General features: G+C 39.3%; 1 long non-coding RNA gene across 1 annotated transcript; it reads left to right on the top strand.

Moving 5' to 3' along the window:
• Positions 1 to 4,325: 4,325 nt before the first annotated feature.
• On the top strand, positions 4,326 to 5,309 carry LOC111096481. Its single transcript, XR_005360305.1, has 3 exons — positions 4,326 to 4,371; positions 4,497 to 4,600; positions 5,139 to 5,309. It is a non-coding gene; the product is annotated as an uncharacterized LOC111096481 (long non-coding RNA).
• Positions 5,310 to 7,550: the final 2,241 nt, after the last annotated feature.

Raw genomic sequence — 7,550 nt, 5'->3', positions numbered from 1 at the left:
AGATTGGGGCACCTGGATGATAGTGGACTCTTGATTTCTGCTCAGGTCCTGATCTCAGGGTCCTGGGATCAAGCTCCACATTGGGCTCCACACTCAGTACAAAGTCAGCTTGAGATTCAATCTGTCCCTCTGCCTTCCCCCTGCTAGCTCTCTCCTCCTCTCTAAAATAAATAAATAAATCTAGAGAGAAGAAAGAAAGAAAGAAAAGAAAGAAAGAAAGAAAGGAAGGAAGGAAGGAAGGAAGGAAGGAAGGAAGGAAGGAAGGAAGGAAGGAAGGAAGGAAGGAAAGAAAGAAAGACAGACAATGCCTGGCACATAGTAAGTCCTTGAATAAATGTTACCTTGTAGCAGTAGCCAAGCCAGACAGTAACAGTAAAGGGTAATGTTTACCTACTTAGTTTCATGTATATCATGATTCTAGCTCATACTGCAACTTTCTCAAATTATTGTAGAAATGTTTACAGTTACATACTCACTCATCAACTTGCCAAGACTGTATAATATTTTGCAGTAAATGAGTAATAAAACATTGAATCAATTCATTTTGTCACCAGTTTACAATTTGAGGAAAAAGGCTGATTTAAAAGAGAGGGGGGAAGAAGTGAGTTGGTTATTTCTTTTTATTTATTGTTTTTTCAGATGGCTGGCATTTTTAAAGTCACATTTGGAGAGGAAAAGTCAGTCTCCTAGCTGTGATTTTCCCCATCTTTGTAGAAAAACATGGCTTTCCTAATACCTACAAGGACTCCCAAAGGAAGCTGAGGCGATACTCATTGTGATGTCACAGGCTTCCTGCAGAAGTGTGATGAACGTGGCAGGCCAAACAGAAAGGAATAGGCAAGATTACAAGGTCTGTAAAATATCAGCAAAAACAAGTTCCATCTATTTAAAGGATGACATTTGATGGAAGCACAATGGAATTCGCTCTCTTTGTAACAAAAATTTAAGGGCAGTTACCTTGCAAGAAAAGAAAGAAAATGTAATTAATTAATGCCAGTGGTTTTGTCCATAATGAAGAAGACACAATGTGCCACCATTCACCTCATTTGCATTTGATTCTGAAGACACTTCTCATGCAAATACACCATTTTATTTTAGGTTATTAGTTGGGTGATGGATTGAAACCAGGAATCTTGAACATAGCAGAGAACATTTTCTTCTGGTCCCTTTTACTTGGAACTAGCTAGCATGTATGCAGTTTGGTGTCCTGCATATTGTGGGCAGCTAAGAACTGTTGACAATTTTGACCTTGAGATAAGTAACTAGAAGAGAAAGTAATCATAAATCTTTTTTTTTCAAAGATTTTATTTATTTATTCATGAGAGACACACACAGAGAGAGAGAGAGAGAGAGAGAGGCAGAGACACAGGCAGAGGAGGCTCCATGCAGGGAGCCTGACATGAGACTCCATCCCAGGTCTCCAGGATCACACCCTGGGCTGAAGGCAGCACCAAACCACTGAACCACCTGGGCTGCCCAGCAGTTGTAAATCTTGAGTGTCAACAAATACTTTTTTTTTTATATTTTATTTATTTATTTGACAGAGAGAGAGAATACAAGCAAGGGGAGCAACAGAGGGAGAAGCAGACTCCCCACTGAGCAGGGATCCTGATGCAGAGCTGGATCCCAGGACCCTGTGATCATGACTTGAGCCAAAGACAGGCACCTAACCAGCTGAGCCATGTAGGAACCCCCAGCAAATACTTTTAAATATTAGAATGGATGTCAGAGACTGAGGAAAAGTTAGAGCAGGAATTAAAGGACACTCCGTATCTGTAAAGTTGTGGGTACCTTCATCTCAGGTTCAAGTGGGAATATATTGGCAGGGCCTTCCCCTAAACTTATGCCAAATGTTAACTGTCATCCTCAGCACATGGCCTAAAAAGATATAAGACATCAATAAACAGTCCTCTTTTTGATATTAGTCCCCTTTGTATATAATTAGCAAATACCCTTTAGTGGCTGCTATAGGGGAAATAAAATTTCTCCTCTACCTTGTAGGGTCTCTGGCTGGATCCAAGAATTAAAATGGCATTAGACAGATTAAAAAAAAAAAAAAAGACAGATTAACAGGACAAAAGCAGACAAATTCCATTTAGTAAAATTTTTTAAAGATTTTATTCATTTGAGAGAGAGAGAGAGATAGAGCAGAGCAGGGGGAGGGGCAGGGGGGAAAAGGAGAAGCAGACTCCCCACTGAGTAAGTAGGGTGGGTAGGAGGGGTGGGGCGGGAGGGTGGAGAAGCTTGATACCAGGACCCCCAGGATCATGACTTGAGCCAAAGGCAAATGCTTAACCTACTGAGCCACCCAGGTGCCCCACTATTTAGTAATTTTTATACACATGGGAGACTTCATAAGAAAATTAAAGACCCAAAGAGGCAGTTTGGCCCAAAGCTTATATATTAGGCTGGACAAAGCGTACTAAATTGTGAAAACATGACAGAATAAAGAGGTTTGGGCTAGCACAGTTGAGTGTGGAAAAGTAGCTAGGAACGCAAGGGTTAGTTTAACAAGTCGTATTTGTACAGATTTCTCTCAGATTCCCTGTTTCTGGTGATAAGAATATTTCTTTCCTCCTGGCACAGAGATGGTACCTTTCCCAGGGGAGTTTTGTCTCCTGCCTTCAAGAAAAAAAAGGAAGGTCAGAGTGTCCTTCTTACAACTGCTATTCTTCGAATGCCTTTAATTTAAAATAACCAATATGCCAAAGGGCACCTGAGTGGCTCAGATGGTTAAGGGTCTAACTTTGGCTCAGGTCATGATCTCAGGGTCCTGTGTCAGGCTCTGCTTCTCCCTCTTCCTCTGCCCCTCCCTCTGCTCTTCATGCTCTCTCTCTCTAATAAATAAATAAAATCTTAAAAAAAAAAAATCAATATGCCCAAATGGCATTTGGGTGCAGGGGGCATATTCTGATGGCCTATCCTGCCTTCATGCACTTGGGGTAGAACCCAAATCAAAGACAATAAAACAATAAGAATTGACTTGTGACATAGCAACTCTTATTCTAGTTTACCAATGAAGACATTGAGATACAAAAAAAACTGACTTGCCCAAAAGCACACAGAACCACAATTTGAACCCAACTTCCTTTGACTTTAGAGCAGTTCTTCACACCCTTGAATGCCTGCCTCTTTCTGAAGGGGCTGGCAAGTCCTTAGAAGAGATGCTCCCCACCATCCACAAAACCTCCAGGGCAATGAAGGAGGGGTGAATTTGGGAAAGGAAAAGGATGTCAGCAGCCATTCAGAACCCTCTCCATGACCCCCTTCTCCACCAATGCAATCAATATGATCCCCATGAGACCCAAGACCTTGGATCCCAAAGATACATGGTGATAGTTCTGGGGCTGCCAAGGCTACTGCAGAGGTCGGCGGGCAAGATGGTATTTCACATTCAGATAATCATTGTAACACATAAATTTCATTAAGGATTCTGCTCAAACCGTATTTTTATCTGTTTACAAAAGTAATACACATTCATTATAATAAGCCGGAAAACATAAATAAAAAGAAAATAAGTCACTTAAATACCACTACCAAGCACAACTACATTTCCCAGTGTGAGGCATTAATTTGTTTTGTGTTATGTAAATACATACATTAATGGCCCCCCAAAAAAAGAACATAATCCTGTTCTTGCTATTTTATAACCTGCTTGTCAGGTGCTATTTCATCCACCTTTTCCCAAAGCACATGTTTTCCCCCCTGAGTTCCATGATAGCTCATTTGCTAGGGGCAGGCATGCTACCCTCTGTGAGTATGTTTGAACTTCCTTAAGCAGTTTCTAATTCTGAGATGTCAGGTAGTTTCTAGCTTCTTACTCCCAGGATGCTTTCTGTACAAACAGATTTAGCCCAATCATGATTATCTCCCTAGAATAAATTTCTAGATATAACTGCTAGACCACATTACTTCTTCGTATTTTTAAGGCTTTTAATAAATACTGCCAGAATGACCTCCACAGAGGATGCACTTATTTATACTCCCACCTGCAACGTGTGAGAATGCTTTCCTCAAAACAAGTACGAAAAGCACCTCAATTATTGAATGCAAACAGCTCTGTTAATGCAGTTTCACAATCAAAATGTAACTAGATTAGAACAAGGACAGGCTCCTTCTGTCCTCTCTTACAGAGCCTGTCCGCTTCCCAAAACTCCCCATTCTCCTTCTACCTTCCTGTTGTCAAGAGAGCAGCCCTAATTCTACCACTGGTTTGTCTAGGAAAGATGGTGCCCACTCCCCATAGAGCCTGGGATACAGTTGAGGTAATTTAATTTATTGGCTAGATTTTATCTAACTTTGTAAATTCTTATCCTTTTAAAGATGTGATTGCTTTCTGGGTTGCTGACTCAAGGGAACATTCCTTTGAAGGTAAAGGATCTATTAACATATAAAAGAACAGTACACCTGGGCAAATCACCCATCAGCTCAGATAATCTGTCTTCCTGGAAAACTACTTAACACTATATAAAAGTTCACTTCTCAAATCCCAACAGGTTTGACCTCTTTGGGTTCCTCCTGTGATAAGAAAGGCTCATTGATCCTGAAAACCTAAAGAGCCCAGGATCATAGTAAGGAAAGATTGGAAGCTACTGATAAAGTAAGTAGTTATTGGAGTTCAGAATCAATTCAGTTCAGTCTGTTCAAGAAAAGCTAATTTATGGCAGAAAACTATGATTAATTTTAGAATAAACAATGTAATGACTCAAGTGAGTTATTAGTTACTGGAGAGAAGAAGCACATTTAGTAGAACACGACTTACTCAGACATGTAATTCTTTCCTTACCTCAGTAAAGTTAAGTGTGGCAAAAATGCCAGAAACAGCTTTGCAATTGGAATATGCAATTTAAAATAAGTAAAGATTACTCCCAGGTAGTTTATTGCTTTAACTACATCGAGGCATGTCCCTGTAGCAGACAGTATAATGACTCTCATTTCATTTTTGGTGTGTGCCAAATATCTTCAGTTAGTTTTGCTTTATTGGCTTCATGCAATTTATTGCTGCACTAGAATGTGATTGTAATGCAACTAGTATTTTAGTTTTATCTTCCACTGGTAATTTTTCTTCTTTATGGTGACTATACTGTCTGCATTAATACAAGCCACAGAAATTATACAGTGTGCAAACTTGTTTTCAGGCAGCTCCCTTTCTCATGAAGAGCAGCACCATAACAGCCAACTCCCATAACATGGTGATAACCAAGAATTTGCCAGAGGAGAAGCAACAACATGTATAACAGCATTTACAACTCCATAAAGTGATTTATTCGACTAAGAACTACTAGAAAGCCAATTTTCCCATGGATTCAAAAAAGAGGTGAAATGTTCTTTAAGATTGTCTAAGTATTCTTCCAATAAATTCCTGGAATGCAAACCCAGTGCCAAAGGTGTCAGCATTGGGCGAAGACTAGAATCTCTCAGATATTCTTCAAAAACATGTTTTCTTAGACTGCTTTGCATTTATTGATCTGGCCAACTTCACACCACTGTAATCTACTAGAGAATTATTTAACTATTTCCAATTTCCTGAAACTTGGCTAAACAATGTGCCAAATAGGATTTTACCCAGAGTTAGACCAGATCAATAATATATATCATCATATTAAGGGTGGTTTTCTATGAAAGGAAGAAAGAGGACTGGGGTGTTCCAGTCCTGAGAACTCCTTATTCTAGGCAGGCTTCTTTGCAGAGCTGTATAAGAAACTAAATTAAGAAAAAAAAAAAAAAAAAAAGAAACTAAATTAAGTCAGATTAGTCATTTAGCCCTGCTGAAAATGTATCTCTCCACCATGTTCTTTCATCCTGCCTAAATTTTGTTGTAATTTATCCCATAAACTAAGGTATGAATCTTTAAGAGTCCCCTGTTAAAATCCAGATTTCCCAGTAGTGGTAGCACAGCAAACTATTACCAGCAATACTTCTTCTTTTTTTTTTTTTCAGTTTTATTTTTTTTAAAGATTTTTATTTATTTATTTATTTGACACAGAGAGAGAGCTCAAGCAGGGTGAGCAACAGGCAGAGGGAGAGGGAGAAGCAGGTTCCCCCCATTAGCAGGGACCCTGATGCAGGGCTTGATCCCAGGACCCCAGGATCACAACCCGAGCTGAAGGCAGATGGTCAATTGACTGAGTGACCCAGGCGTACCCCAGTCATTACTTCTTAATAAGATGAGTTTATCAGTTGATACACAAACACAGAGGAGCCATGATGGAATATCATATGGGATGGTTATATTTTGGTGGGGGGAAGGGGTAAATCCAAAACATAAATTCTGCACACAGTAATCTCAGGTAGCACAGTGCAGTGGGGGTCCAGAGGCAGCCAGTAAACAGCCCAGAATAGTGGGTTCCAGTGGACGGGAGTGCTAGGAAATCACAGGAGGGCACAGAAAGGGAAAATACAAATGAATTGTGGTAAAAAATAATGACAAGTGTCAGTGAATATGTGGAGAAACTGAAACCTCCACGCACTGCTGGTGGGAATGTAAATTGGTACAGCCGTTGTAGAAAACAATCTGGCAGTTCCTCAAAAGGACCCAGCAAAGCCATTCTCAAATACATATCCAAGAGAATTGAAAACATATGTCCACACATAAGCTTCTACATGAATATTCATAGAAATGCATTTACAATAGCTGAAAAGTAGAAACAACCCAAATATTCATCAATACTAATGAACAGATAAACAAAATGTGGTATATCCATTCAACAGAATATTATTTAACAAGAAGGAATGAAGTACTGACACCTGCTACAACACAGATGAACCTAGAAATATTATGTTCAGGAAAAGAAGCCAGTTACAAAAGACCATAAATGATTACACTGATAGGAAATGTCCAGAATAGGCAAAACTATAGAGACAGAAAGTAGATTAATAGCTGCCTAGAGCTGGAGTTAGGGGAAGTAGGGTACAACCACTAATGGGCATGGAGTTTCTTTTGGGGAGATGAAAGTATTTCACAATTGGATTGTGATGATGGTTGTACAACCTTATGAATATACTAGTGAACATTGAATTTTGTACTTAAATAAATAAAATGGTTTGTATGTCAATAAAACTATTAAAGGGCCCCTGGGTGGCTCAGTTAGTTAAGGGTCTGACTCTTGGTTTTGGCTCAGGTCATGATCTCAGGGTCATGTGATCAAGCCCCTGGATGGGGTCTGCTGGAGATTCTCTCCCTCTCCCTCTCTCTCTGTCTTTGTTCCTTCCCCTGCTCACACTCGCTCACTCACTCTCTTTCTCAAATAAATAAATAAATAAAATATTTAAAAATAAATAAATGAATAAATAAACAAATAAATGTATTTAAAATATTAATTGTACCTGGACTTGACTCAGATTCCTCTTTCAGTCTCATTACCTATATTTCTAATTAGCTTCAAACTAACATATTCTCAAAGAGTGTAAAAATGGATAGCCTAAAACTTAAAAGGTAAAGAATGTAAAACCAAAAATGAAGTATTCAAATGGATTTGAATCTGAGCTCCATGACTGCTTGGATCCCTGAGGCAGAATTCGCCTAGACCATAGCTGTTGGTTCTTGCCCT

The sequence above is a fragment of the Canis lupus genome, chromosome 6 (assembly GCF_011100685.1).
Source record: "Canis lupus familiaris isolate Mischka breed German Shepherd chromosome 6, alternate assembly UU_Cfam_GSD_1.0, whole genome shotgun sequence".
Lineage (NCBI taxonomy): Eukaryota > Metazoa > Chordata > Mammalia > Carnivora > Canidae > Canis > Canis lupus.
This window is presented reverse-complemented; position numbering and strand designations above follow the sequence as displayed.